The sequence below is a fragment of the Mustela erminea genome, chromosome 7 (assembly GCF_009829155.1).
Source record: "Mustela erminea isolate mMusErm1 chromosome 7, mMusErm1.Pri, whole genome shotgun sequence".
In the NCBI taxonomy this organism is placed as follows: Eukaryota; Metazoa; Chordata; class Mammalia; order Carnivora; family Mustelidae; genus Mustela; species Mustela erminea.
In genome coordinates this window covers 31,329,757-31,344,170 of record NC_045620.1, presented here as the reverse complement: position 1 = coordinate 31,344,170, position 14,414 = coordinate 31,329,757, and the positions used below count along the sequence as shown (strand labels likewise).

General features: G+C 39.8%; 1 protein-coding gene across 1 annotated transcript in view; it reads right to left on the bottom strand.

The window, feature by feature from the left end:
• Window positions 1-13,672, bottom strand: part of SHLD1 (shieldin complex subunit 1) — a 92,914-nt gene extending 79,242 nt beyond the window's left edge. Inside the window, exons 1-3 of the mRNA XM_032351364.1 lie at window positions 13,337-13,672; window positions 9,959-10,021; window positions 4,573-4,790 (exon numbers count right to left, since the gene is read on the bottom strand). The gene's annotated coding sequence lies outside the window, so the exon portion shown is untranslated. The remainder of the gene's footprint in view (window positions 1-4,572; window positions 4,791-9,958; window positions 10,022-13,336) is intronic.
• Between the last annotated feature and the right edge of the window lie 742 nt (window positions 13,673-14,414).

The window sequence follows — 14,414 nt, the reverse complement described above, 5'->3', positions numbered from 1 at the left end:
TTAATCACATTCCTTTGGCAAAACTCCAGCCTGTCTACCCACTCAACTTATCTACCCACTTTCCAGTGCTAGGACAAGCAGGCTCACCCAAAATGAATGAGCATCAGCCTGAAATGGGCTGTCTGGCCACATGAATCTCGAGATCCTCATCCCATAACTCCCTTTTCCCCTCTCCTTGAGTCTCATGTTTTCTCCAACCCTCTTCAACTCAGACCTTTCCCACCTCTCACACACCTCCCTGCTCTTTTCAGTAGATCTGCTCACTTCCTCATTGACAAAGGAAACAGAATCCAGCAGAGAGGAACTTCTTCCACTCCCCTATCAAACAGAACAAAGATCCCACATCTGCCTACTGCTTCACCTTTCTTCACAACAGAGAGCCATCCCTCCCGTGGCAGTCCGACACCTCCACCTGTACCTTAAATCCCACTCTCTGGACCCTTCAACAAGCCTTCAGTGATCACAACTCCCTCTCTCACTTCTCTTCCACTGGACCCTCCCTTGGATATTTCAACATGCCCAAATCACTCCCGTTTTCAACAAAACCCAGTATTTAAGACAATGTCCTTGTTCTTTGGAAATGCCACCCAAATATTCATTGGCAGGGGGAACTAATGTGAGCAAAATACTCTCAAATAGTTCTGTGTGTGTGTGTGTGTGTGTGTGTGTGTGTGTGTGTGTATGATAGAGAATGATAAATTAAATGGATGGGGCAAATGTAGACAATAGGTGAATCAGGAAAAGGTTCTTTGGGAGTTCTTTGTACTAGTCTTGCAAGTTTTTGAAGGTATAAAATCATATCAACATCATGATGGGAATGCAAGCTGGTACAGCCACTCTGGAAAACAGTATGGAAGTTCCTCAAAAGGTTGAAAATAGAGCTACCCTACAACCTAGCAATTGCACTACTGGGTATTTACCCCAAAGATACAAGTGTAGTGATCCAAAGGGACACCTGTATCCCAATGTTCACAGAAGCAATGTCCACAACAGCCAAACTATGGGAAGAGTCCAGATGTCCATCAACAGATAAATGGATAAAGAAAATGTGGTGTATGTGTGTGTGTGTATGTATGTATGTATTATGCGCACGCACACACACTGGAATACTACTAAATCATCAAAAGGAATGAAATCTTACCATTTGCAATGACACGGATGGAACTAGAGGGTAGGATGCTCTGTGAAATAAGTCAATCAGAGAGAGACAATTATCATATGATCTCATTCAAATGTGGAACTTAAGAAATGAACAGGATCATAGGGGAGGGGAAGGAAAAATAAAACAAGAAGAAATCAGTGAGGGAGACAAACCGTAATATTAATCATAGGACTCTTAATCATAGGAAACAAACTGAGGGTTGCTAGAGGGGAAGGGAGTGGGGAATAGGGTAACTGGGTGATGAACATTAAGGAGGGCATGTGATGTAATGAACACTGGTTATTATATGAGACTGATGAATCACTGAACTCTACCTCTGAAACTAATAATATACTATATATTAATTGAATTTAAATAAAATAAATATACACACTATTTTTTAAAAAATCATATCAACGTTAAAAGTTGTCAAGAAAGAAAGGAAAGTGAAAAGGAAATCTTTGACACCTGCCCTCCCCTCCAGCATATGACTTCTAGAAACTCTGCTATCCTTTGTTCACTGTTCAGGGAGCCATTCTCCTGACTGCCCTCCTACCTCTTTGCCTTTGTTCCTTCCTGCCTGCTCTGTGGCTCACCTTCCATCCCCAACTGGACTTCCTCTGTGTTTAGCCCAAGGCTCTCTCTTCTTTCCTCCTTTGAGACATTAATCACCACCTAAAATTTCTATCTAGCCAAATCCTCCAGCCTCCACTGCCTTCCAGGCTTCAAGCATAATGGCTTTCCTTCAGGTTCTCCAATAGGCCCCACTTCCTCCCACTACACTTAACACTTCTTTCACATAGATAACTCTTCTAAAAATTGGAAGAGGAGAGAACACATTCCAATTTACTCTAAGTCCAGTATTAGCCTGACACCAAAACAAGACAAAGTATCACCCAAAACTACAGACCAATATTATGAATAGAGAAACAAAAATCCTTGGCAGAAAAGAAGCAAACCAAACCCAGCAAAATATAAAAAGGATTATACTCCATGACAAGTGGAACTTATTCTAGGAATTCAAAGTTGTTTTAACACCTGAAAATCAATGTAATACACTAGTTAGAATAAAGGACAAAAACCACAACACACACAGACACAGAGAGCATTTGATAAAGTCAAATACTCTTTCATGATCAAAATACTAAAAAAACTAGAAATAGTAAGGAACTTCTTCAATCTGATAAATTTTTTTCAAACAATGCACAGCTAGCATCAAACTTTGTGGTAAAAGACTAAATGTTTTCACTCTAGGGAACTGATATAGGAACAAGGTAATTATGCCTGCTCTGATCACTTCTATTCAACTTTACATTGTAGGTTATTGCTAGCACAATGAGGCAAGAGAAGGAAATAAAGATGTTCATAAAAGAGAGAAGTAAAATTACTTCTATTAGCAGAAGATGTGATCTTGCGGACCGAAAATCCCAAGGAATCCTCTTTAAAAATTAGTAGAACCATTAAAGAAGTTAAACAAGATTGCTGGATACAAGATCAATATAATAAAAGTACACGCAAATGATTTTACACTAGCAATAAACAATTCTAAAATTAAGAACATAATTCCATTTACAATAGCATCAACCACAATAAAATACTTAGGAATATAATTAATAAAAATGTGCAAGGCATGTACAGTGAAAACAAAACAAAACAAAAAAATGTTGAAAAAGGGATGTCTGCCTGGTTCAGCGGGTGGAGCATTTGACACTTGATCTGGGGCTTATAAATTCAAGTCCCACCTTTTTTAAAAAGTTGAAAGAAATTAAAAATCTAAACGAACAGATGTCTTTCCACAGATTAGAAGAAAATCTTTTAAGATAGCAATATGGCTCAAATCGATCTACAGATCAATCTAATTCTTCTTAGCTGCATCTCAGTTGACTCTTTTTTTTTTTTTTTTTTTTTTTTTTTTTGCAGACACTGACAAAAGTATTTAAAAATTCATGCAGAAATGCAAGGGACCCAGAAGAGCTAAAACAATCTTGAAAAAGAACAAAGTTGTTGGATTCATACTTTTTTGTTTCAAAACTTACTAAAAAGCCACAATAATCAAGACTGTGTAGTACTGGCATAAGAATGGACATATAGATCAATGAAATCGAACTCTGAGTCCAGAAGTAAAACCTGACAGTTATGGTCCATTGATTTTCCACAGAGTACCAAAAACAATTTCACAGGAAAAGGAAAGGACAGTCTTTTCAACACTGAGACAACTGGATATCCACATACAAAGTCACTGGCTCTTTGGAAAACAGTTCAGTAGTGCTTCAAAAGATTAAACAGGGTTACACTCTAACCTGACATTTCCACTCAGAAATAAAAATACATGTTCACATAAACTTTACACCGATGTTCACAGCAGCTTTATCCATAATAAACCGTAAGTGGAAACAATCCAAATGTCCATCAGCTGATGAATGAATAAAATGTGTTCTAGGCACACATGGAGTATTTTTCAGCTTTATAGAAAAAAAATTAAGTTCTAACACATGCCGCAAGGACACACTTTGACAATACTATACTTAGTGATGAGGAGCTAGTGTTAAAAAACAAGACTACCGATCCAAAATGGTGTCACTTGTGCTAAACTCCACAACCAATCAGGAGCCACCTAGTTAGGTAATCTGCCAGAAAGGTCCTTGCCATTCCCTACAGAGATGTAACCTTGCAATAACCTGCTTTTTTTGGCCTAATATTACTTCCTTCTTCCTGCTGGCTTCTGCCTCTAAGTCTTTCATTTTGTTCAGCTCCTGAGAACGCCCTTTCTACCTGCTGGATTGGATACTGCCCAATTCCAATCGCTTCTTGCACAAATTAACTTAGAATTTTAAACATGCCTCAATTTATCTTTTAATCACACGTTGAACGATTCTATTTATATCAAATTCCAAACTGACAAATCTACAGACAGTAGACTAGTACTAAGACTGAAAGGTCATGGTGAATGGAGACCGCTAATGGGTAAGGGGTATTTCTTTAGGGTGATAAAAATGTTCTAGAATTAGATTGTGGTGATGGCTGTACAATCCTGGAATATATGAAAAGCCACGGAATCTGATATTTTAAACTGGTGAATTTTATGGAATGTGAATTATATCTTTAAAAAGATGTTTTCCTAAATAAACAATTATATAAAAATAAAAAGCTGGTTTTTTAAAAAGAAGAAGAGGTACGGAAGGGCATCCTGTCACACTGCCTGCAAAATTTGGGGGATTTCCCCAAAGATGTGGCTACAGAGGCCGTGTGTTGGTGGGGAGAAGGAGGGGGACCGGGAAATTGGAAGCGTGCCAGCAGAAGCCTCCGTAACTTCCCAATTATGAGAGAACGATCTGATGCGTTGCCCAGACCCCCTGCCTACTCCCAATTCCAGGCCACAGTCCACGGAGACAACGGATTGAGAAAAATTGCAAAGTCCCCATTACACTCACCATCCCGCAAGAACAGCGCACCGAAATCCGGAAGCGGAGGCGCCATATTTGTTGTGGGAAAAGCCGGTTTGAAAGGAAGTCGCTGTAGCCACGTTTGCTGAGGGCAAGCAAGGGCGATGGAACGTACCGCAGCCATGTTGACTGAGGGCACTCGCCCAGCCGGGGAAGTTTTGCGCATTTGACAGTCTGGGCAATTTCTAAAAGCTTACAGATAAATGCTTTTGGTGGACACGAAAGGGAACAAGAAAAAAAAATTTAAATTTAAATTTGGAAAAATTTAAATGTTTACGTTTTAAAAAAACAAAGTGTCGGAGCGCCTAGGTGGCCCAGTAGGTTAAGCCTCTGCCTTTGGCTCAGGTCATGATCTCGGGGTCCTGAGATTCAGCCCCTGCTTGGCGGGGAGCCTGCTTACCCTCTCTCTCTGCCTGCCTCTCTGCCTACTTATGATCTCACTCTGTCAAATAAATAAATAAAATCTTAAAAAAAACCCAACAACATAAAGTGTAGAGAGAAACTAATCAAAGACAATGAAAATATTTTAGTATGTTGCATGCAGCTTAGCCCTACTCAACTGCCAGAATTGCAGAACCACAGAAAGGAGACTGAGGTTATTGTTCCATTTCACCACCTTCTTGAACCAGTCCTTTACATTCACATCCTCCTACAGCTGCCTGTCTTAGGATAGAAGCCCATAAATTAGGGAGTACTTCACTTGAGATGAATATTTTAAATAATGCTGCCTGAGGTTTGGTCAACCATAGGCCAAATTTTAAGGCAAATGTAAAGATAAAATCAGAAGTAAAAACATATTCAGACAAACCTAACACAACAGCTGTAAATTTCATTTTCTCTTCCAGCATTGGTAATCAAAGTGTATAAATTAACTTTTCACTTTTTTGGTGTAATGAATCTCACAAAAACATCCTTCTAAAGTAACATAGAGGGGCGCATGGGTGGCTCAGATGTTTAACTGTCTGCCTTCAGCTGACGCTGTGATCCCAGGGTCCTGGAATCCAGCCCTGAATTGGGCTCCCTGCTCAGCAGGGAGTCTGCTCTCTCTCTCTCCCTCTATTGCTCCTCCTGCTTGTGTGCTCTCTCTCTCTCTCTCTCTCCCTCTGTCAAATAAATTTTGAAAAATTTTTTTAAAAAATAAAGTAACATAGATTGTGACCAGAGAAAGTCTGGAATAATACTAAATTACTTTCCTGTTTGTTTCATAAAATGACTAACTCAAATATAATGGAATGAGCTTAATTATATGGATTATTATATAACCATTAAAAATGATAAAAAATATAGCAAAAGGAAATCTCAGATCATGCATTGCATTCTCAGTTTTCATGGATTTTTTGGTCTCCTTTAAACTCCATTTCTCAATCTTTCTTTTTATATCTTGGTGTTGACATTTTAAAATGTCAATTATTTTGTAGAATGTCCCTCAATTGGAGTCTGATATTTCTGCCTGGTTTTCAATGGCATTGAACACTTGATCAATCCCTCTGGAAAACTCTTGTCTCTGGGTTTCCTTGATACTACCTCCTTCTGGTTTTTCTCTTCCCTCTCAAAAAAATCCATCTAAATCTCTTTTACAAGCTCTTCTTTCTCTTCATTTTGGGTCTTTCTCAAGATACAGTCTTGAATCTTCTCTTCTCCCATTAATGCTATTTATTCCCAAACCACTAAGCCTAGTCTCCTGGGGGTCAAATCAACGCATCCTCCAGCCACTTTAACTCAACGTTCCCCCACCTTTCAATCAACCTACTCCTATCCCAGTGTCTCCTGTCTCAGTTAAGTTGGACTCTTCAGTCAGAAACTTTTTCTCCTCCTTTGTCAGCTTGTCCTGTATCCATCCATAATCAAATCCTCCCCTGCTGATTCTTTCTCTTAAAGATCTATTGACTATCTCTTCATTCTCTCCATCCTGACAGCAACTTTCTGAATACAGCTCACCATTATCTGCCACCCCAATGACAACAGTTTTCCAACTCTCTGGCAGCCAGTTGTTCTTTTGTTTTGTTTTGTTTTTAAGGTTTTATTTATATTAGAGAGAGAGAAAATGAGAGAGAGCAACATCAGAGGGGGAAGGTCAGAGGGAGAAGCAGACCCTCCACTGAGCCAGGAGCCTGGTATGGTGTGGGGCTCCATCCTGGGACTCGAGGATCATGACCTGAGCTGAAGGCAGTTGGTCAACCAACCAACCAGGATGCCACCCAGGCACCCCTTGTTTTTTTTTTTTTTTTTTAATGAAGATTGAGTACACCCCTCCTTGACTCTCAGGCTAAATCTCAAATTTCTTAAGTAGACTTAGAGGACCCCTAGGCCTTATCTCTTATCACTGTCCCCCAACCTTCCACCTCTACATTATTTTCATTTCCTTAAATATGCCATACTTGCTCTCTTTTGCCTCTGAGCTTTTTACTTACACAATTCCCTTCCTTAGGGACATTCTTCTTTGGTCTTTCTCATACTTCAGATCTCAGCTTTAAGGAATTCTTCCAGAAAACCTCTGACTTTCCAAATGTGAGTTCATAGTCCCTTCCAGGAATCCCCGTGTTCCTCCATTTAATAAATTCCTTTGCCCTTTCGGTTTTTCCCACTAACTGGAATGACTTTGAGGACAAGGACCATGTCTATCTCATACTTACTTGTAGTCCAGATCCCAGCCCAGTGACATAAGTAAGTACCCAGTAAGTGTAAGTGCTCAGAAAGCATTTTCAAATTTAAAAAAATTTTTATAAAAAGTTGTATTTAATTAAGCAATCTAACCTCAATGTGGGGACTTGTATTCACAACCCTGAGATCAGGAGTTGTGTGCTTTTCTGACTGACTAGCAATTTTATATGCATAATGGATAAGTCGCTTCCCAGGTGTCCCCCATTCCCCACTATCATCCAACTCAATCCATCCAAAATGTCTCAAAAACATAACTTCTTGAGGCCCCTGTGTGGTTCAGTCTGCTAAGCAGCTGGCTCTTGGTTTTGGCTCAGGTCATGATCTCAGGGACATGGGATCAAGCCGGGTATAGGCCTCTGTGCTCCGGGAGTTGGGGGAAGGGGATGGAGCGAGGTCTGCTTGAGATTCTCTCTCCCTCTCCCTCTGCCTCCTTCCTGCTTAAGCTCACACGCATTCTCTCTCTCAAATAAATATATAAATAAATATATATTAATATATAAATATATAAATAAAATTTTTTTAAAAAGTAACTTCTTCCTGACCTGTTAATCAGTGAGATAAACACTGAAAACTTTTGCCACTGTCACTCTTTCTTTGAAAAACAAGTTTGTTTGCTTATAAACTAATTCTTATCTACTCTCCTGTGGCCTTTCCCTGAGAGGTTTTATCTTCCTGGTGGACTTCCTGGAGCAAATTTCTGAAGCTTCGAGTGACTTTTCTTTGCCACATAGCATGCCTCTGACCATCTTTTCTTACCACTTTCAGTTGGTTAGTGCATAAGAGATGAAAACTAATTGAAGTCATCATCAAAACAAAATAGGGACTGTAAATCTAGAGACAGCAAAGTAGAGATTTTATTGCATTCCAAAAGTAAGGTATAAATTACTTCTGTTCCCCTGCTGTTTTGCCATTGATTATATAACGGCTGTGAAAATGGGGTCATGTCACAATCTTATAAAACCTTTATATTTCATGGTTGATTTTTCTGCCATCAGCTGAGCTAGCTGCTGCCAAAATCTCTTTCAGCAGAAAGAAGTCACTTTGGGTGAAAGACCAAAATAGCTCTTTCAAAGGAGGTTGATGTTGTTTGCAGTTACATTATCTGTCTTTGTCATTCTGAACCTTGATCCAATTACTCAGCCATCTGGGGCTGTAGCTTTAAGAAAAAAGAAAGAAAACCTTAAGGGGGGGGGAGAAAGAAAGAAAAAAAGAAAAACAAACCTTACAAAAGTTCAAGGGTTGAGTATCTGATGAGTGTCAAAACATCTTACTGTTTTTCATTCATATAATATTATAAAACCATAATTAAACAATAAGTAGATAACCAAGGGAAAAAAAAAATCCCACAGACTATAATCTTCCAGACTAGACTGGAAGATCCATGAAATGAAGGTGTGGGTTTTATTTGCCAATGGATACAGGGTATATTTATAATAATGAACATAAGCTCGGACCTTAGTTTCTAAGGTCAGTACTAGCGCAACGGTAAGACTTTATAGATATTGTCTGATGAACATTCCATGACGCAAGGGCAAAACATCCATTTCCTGGCACACCACACCAGTGAGGGCTTAACAAATGACGTGCCATTTCATGATAGGGACAGGCACATCTGGTCTATAATCCAGAGGGACTCTGGACTGTCTACATTCAGAGGTGAAGAAACAAGAGCCCTTCGCTTGGAGTTGGGAGGCTGGGCTTCACTCTTAGCTCTCTCATTAACCAGTTATGTGGTTGTGGTCCTTTACACTCTGTGAGCCATAATTTTCTTATCTATACAATGGGAACCATAATTACCTTCAAGGACTACTTAAAAAACAAAACAAAAAAAACTGCTTGATGGAGTCGTTGACAGACTGATGGCCAGAAATTCTAAATTCACTTTCCTCCCAAGTTAATGATTTGAAGACTGCCAGGAATGATGAGAGAATTGTCAGCAGAAAACAAATGCAGCTTGTAGAGGCTGTACATTTAAAAACTGATGACGCTATGAATACTGCAGAAATAGTTTGTTTCATTTCTTAAAAGATTTATTTATTTATTTGAGAGAGAGAGAGCCATGGTGGGAGGGAGGAGGACAGAGGAAGAGAGAGAATCCTCAAGCAGACTCCCCACTGAGGGCAGAGTCTGATGTGGGGCTTGATCCCACAACCTAGAGATCACGACCTGAGCTGAAATGAAGACATAGACACTCAGTCAACTGAGCCACCCAGGTGCTCCCAAATAATTTGATTCTTACACATTTATTGGGATGCGATGTCTGAGGTCTTAGTAGTTACTGCAAAGCTTAGAAATCATCAGCTACAATACAGTGGTGAAGATTTTTATGTGTTTATGTTCTGCCCACCTCCAAGAATTATTAATTATTAAAATCTTAGCTCATAGGCATACAAAACAATCTGCCTGCCAGGTTTTTCCCATTAGCCTGAATTCCAGTCCTTCCCCTAGAGTAAGCAATCCATGAGACCATGATGCTAGCCTCCATACCTTTAAAGATCTAGCCTGCCATGTCACATGCTATCCCCTCCATCGTATTGTTTGGATCATTTAGGGCTTGATTCATTTCAGGAGAGGACTACACAAGGGTTTAAAGACTGTGCCAGAGGCAAGGCCATCCTGGTAGCTGACAGCTACCCAATGCCTTTAAAAATAATATATCTGAAGAGTATAGTGATTGATTAACATGATAGACCACACAGAGAATTGTCCTTACCATAAAATATAAAGTATTCTGCTCCAATTGCTTGGTGTTCTTCTAAGCTATTCCCTGAAAGGTCTAGAAAATATTAAAGAACATAACTAGATTGTGAGTAGAGACCATCTTTTTTATCTTCAAAAATCTCACAACTCTTAACAAAATTATTTTGACATAGTGGGCATTAAATAAATGATGTTTGTTGAATATAAAATCTACAAGACCTCAGAATAGGCTTTCTTTTCTTAATTGATGCCTTTATTTGTCAGTCTTTAAGTCAAAAATAAAAGATTATTTAATTATCTATTTTTCAGCCACTTGTGCTCACTTTGTATAGACATAGTATGCATTTACTGGGAAAAAAGAAGAGTAGGAAAAAGCATGAGTAGTCAGATGTTTATAGAAATACCTCATTGTCCTCTGGGACACAGTATGGAGGTTCCTCAAAAAGTTGAAAACGTGGGGGCTTAAGTGGGTAGGAGAAGAATCAATGAAACAAGATGGGATTGGGAGGGAGACAAACCATAAGAGACTCTTAATCTCACAAAACAAACTGAGGGTTGCTGGGGGGAGGGGGGTTGAGAGAAGGGGGGTGGGGTTATGGACATTGGGGAGGGTATGTGCTATGGTGAGTGCTGTGAAGTGTGTAAACCTGGCAATTCACAGACCTGTACCCCTGGGGATAAAAATATATGTTTATAAAAAATAAAAAATTTTAAAAAATAGGAAAAAAATAAAAAGCATAGCTATAATACCATAAAAAAAAAAAAAGTTGAAAACAGAGCTACACTATGACCTAACAATTGTACTATTGGGTAATTACCCCAAAGGTATGAATGTAGTGATCCGAAGGGGCACGTGCACCCCAATGTTTATAGCAGCAATGTCCACAATAGCAGAACTATGGAAAGAACCTAGATGTCCATCAACAGATGAATGGATAAAGAAAATGCTGTGTATATATATATATATATATATACACACACACATATACAGAATGGAATACTATGCAGCCATCCAAAGAAAGGAAATCTTGCCTTTTGCAATGACGTGGATGGAACTAGAGGGTATTATGCTAAGCAAAATAAGTTAATCAGAGAAAGACAACTATCATATGGTTTCACTGACATGTGGGATTTGAGAAACAAGGCAGAGGATCATAGGGGAAGAGAGGAAAAAAATGAAACAAGATGAAACCAGAGAGGGAGACAAGCCATAAAAGACTCTTAATGTCCGGAAACAAACTGAGGGTTGTTGGGGGGTGAGGGCAGAGGGATGGAGTGGCTGGGTGATGGACACTGGGGAGTGTATGTGCTGTGGTGAGCACTGTGAATTGTATAAGACCGATGAATCACAGACCCGTACCCTTGAAACAAATAATATATTATATGTTAATAAAAATAAATAAAATTTTTTAAAAAGAAACACCTCACTGTCAAAGATACAACACTCACTCAAATTTTTTCTTTTTAATTATCCACTTGTCTTTTTGGCAAATGCTTTTGAGTGACGTTCTCAAAGATAGTCTCAATGCCCACATGTCAGAAAGTATGCAGAGAGGACTTGATGGAACATGCCAAGAACTACCGGCTTCAGCTGGCTTTGCTGATAACTTTGAGTCTCCCCATGATTTTGCTGTCATGATCTTTGACAATGAGTTTCTGAAATGAGCTACCTTCTTACACTTCATGCTGGTTAAACTGCAGGTTCAACTTCATCGAACACTGAATTATTAACTTCTACTCCCCACTCATTCCATATCATGACCTATAAAAAGCCTGTGGGTGCCCTGAAGAGGCCTGTGCAGATTGTGGGGTGTCTTCAGTCCTGCGTTTCTTGTCTTTATCTGAAGGGAGCGATCCCCTCGACACCTAAAAGCATTTTAGTCTTTGAACTTCTCCAGTAAAAAGTAAAATACACTCACACTAATGAATCATAAAGTTTAATGTATGTTCGGAAAGTTCTCTTGTATTGTGCAAGTCTTTGTTGTCAGCCCCGGGAAGTGTATTTCTAAGTGCTGGCCCCTGAGATGGACTTCCTATGCCTTATACATAACCCAGGAGGTGTAAGGAAAAGAGCAAGGATTTGACCGTACAGAACTGTGAAAAGCTACCCTAAACAATACTGGAGCCACAGACAAATCAGACAAGGAGCTAATGCCCATCTTCTGTAAAGAGAGGGCTCCAGGGGACCTGCTCAGGGAGGATGTCTGTGATCAGTTGTTAGAAGGGGCCAGCAAATTTCTAAGGGCTTGCATGAACGTGCATATTACTTTGGTAATTCAAAACAGCTATAATATGCTAATGATAGCTAAGTCTGATAGAGCGTTCTAGATTGTCTAAGGGCATTAATGACATGGATGTCGTCACGTACTATTTTTGTGTCTGTTTCACAGATGAGGAAACAGAGACACAGAGAATGCAGGTAACCTGTGCCAGAACTCGTAAACGGCTGGCTAAGATGAAATATTATTCAAATATATAAACTGCAAAGAATAGGATTATCCTTAAAGGAATCAGTTCCTATTCCTAGCTTTGGAAAATAACTGAAAAATAATTTATAATTTCGAAAATGACTTAAAGTTTAATTTAAAAAAATGAACTGGAGCCCATTGAACTCATAAATTATTTTTTAAAAGCAGTATTAAAATAGAGCAGACACAGCCTTATGCTGGATATCTGTGACCTAAATCCTTTGCGTTCTTTAGAAATATCTCTGGTCGGGGTGCCTGGGTGGCTCAGTGGGTTGAGCCTCTGTCTTCGGCTCAGGTCATGATCTCGGTGTCCTGGGATCAAGTCCCACATCGGGCTCTCTGCTTTGCTTCTCTGCCCACTTGTGATCTCTCTCTGTCAAATAAATAAAATCTTAACTAAAAAAAAAGAAAGAAAGAAATATCCCTGGTCTGTGCTATAGAAAATCCCACGTCAGGGCGCCTTGTTGCTAAACTGTCTTGTTTAAAGGCCAAGAGAGGGAAAAATCACTAGCAAATCAGCATAAACAAGGAGAATGTGTAATTAACAAAGCTCAGATGCTGCAAACTGATTGATGTAGAAAATAAAAATGTGAAGACATTCCCCCTTCTTTGGGCTTATTATCTTAAATTGGCTACCTCCTTTGTTGTGGATAGCCAGACAGACTCGTGAGAGAGGCAGAGAGCTCACTTTATGTCTGGTGACACTCCTAGAGTCAGCAGTTTCAACTTCTGGGGTTCTTCTTGTTCTATAAAGAGAAGGTAATAAAATCCACCCCTCAGCACCTGAAGGCAATGTGTGAAACATACTCTCCTTTGGCTATCCAAGTGATGAGAAAAGCACTTACCTACTGTTTTTACTGAAAATATCAAGTTATAAATGCTCACTATCAGTATATCCTTGGAGTGGACTGAAATCCACTCACCTTTGAGAAAGACAACAAGTCGGATGTTTCTGAAGTTCCAAAGAGCAGAGCCAGCCTCTCAAGAGGGCAAAGTAGGAGGCTACCTAGTCAATCATTTGAACAGAACAGGGTAGAACATCCTGTCCCAAAACATCTTTGGTCACCCTAGGGACTTGCAGTTCCACCATTAGAAATTCATTCCTTTGAATTGTTAGCATCCTCCTTCGGAACGAAAATAACTTTACATCGTTTTCCACTTGGGCAGTTAGTTCAAAGTTGGGTCATTGGAAGTAATGTCTAGAAGGTCCATCGGTCCTCAAGTCAGGAGGTGGGAAGGGCCTGCCCAGGAGAAGGACACAAAGAGATGTTAAAATAAATAAACTGCAAAGAATTTGATTATTCTAAAAGGAATCAGAGTTACTATTCCCAGCTTTGAACCAGCTCTAGGACCCCAAGAGCTCTCGTCTTTCCTACGTCAGTATGTCACATGAACAAGGCCAGCCTGGTCATCTATTTTCCAGCTGCACCTCAAACTTTGGCTGGGTTTCCTGGAAAGCCATCTCCCTCCCTACCTGGCAACAGCAGTTTTTCCAACAAACAGCCAGACTTGGTGACTCACAGGCGTTATTTCTCTCTTCTGCTTTGAGGCCCCATAGACACGGAGCTGGACTCTGGCAGGGCCTAGATGCAGACGTATCGTTCCAAGTTGGATCCCTGAACCCCAGAAGATTGGCTTTTTTTGGTTTTGCTTTTAAATGATAGTGTCATCACAGATTTTCTAATCCTTTCCATGGAGAATGCATCCCTTCTCAGCAGAATATGAGTCCATATTCTGCTCTAATTAAGGCTCTTCAGGTCCTAGACAGAAAAGCCTTGCCCCCTCTGCAAAAGGAACTTACTCCCTTCATGTTCTTTCTCTTAGCCTAGAACCAACCATCCCCTGAGCACCAGCAAGCCTAAACTTGGCGGTCATTCCCACCAACCCCGGGCTGCGAAGAGGTTTTCAGAACAGAAAGCTATTATTGTATATTTAATCTGAAGACTGAATGGAACTGGGGGGAGGGGAAAGTAGCAGGCAAGGAAGAAGGAACTAGCAAAT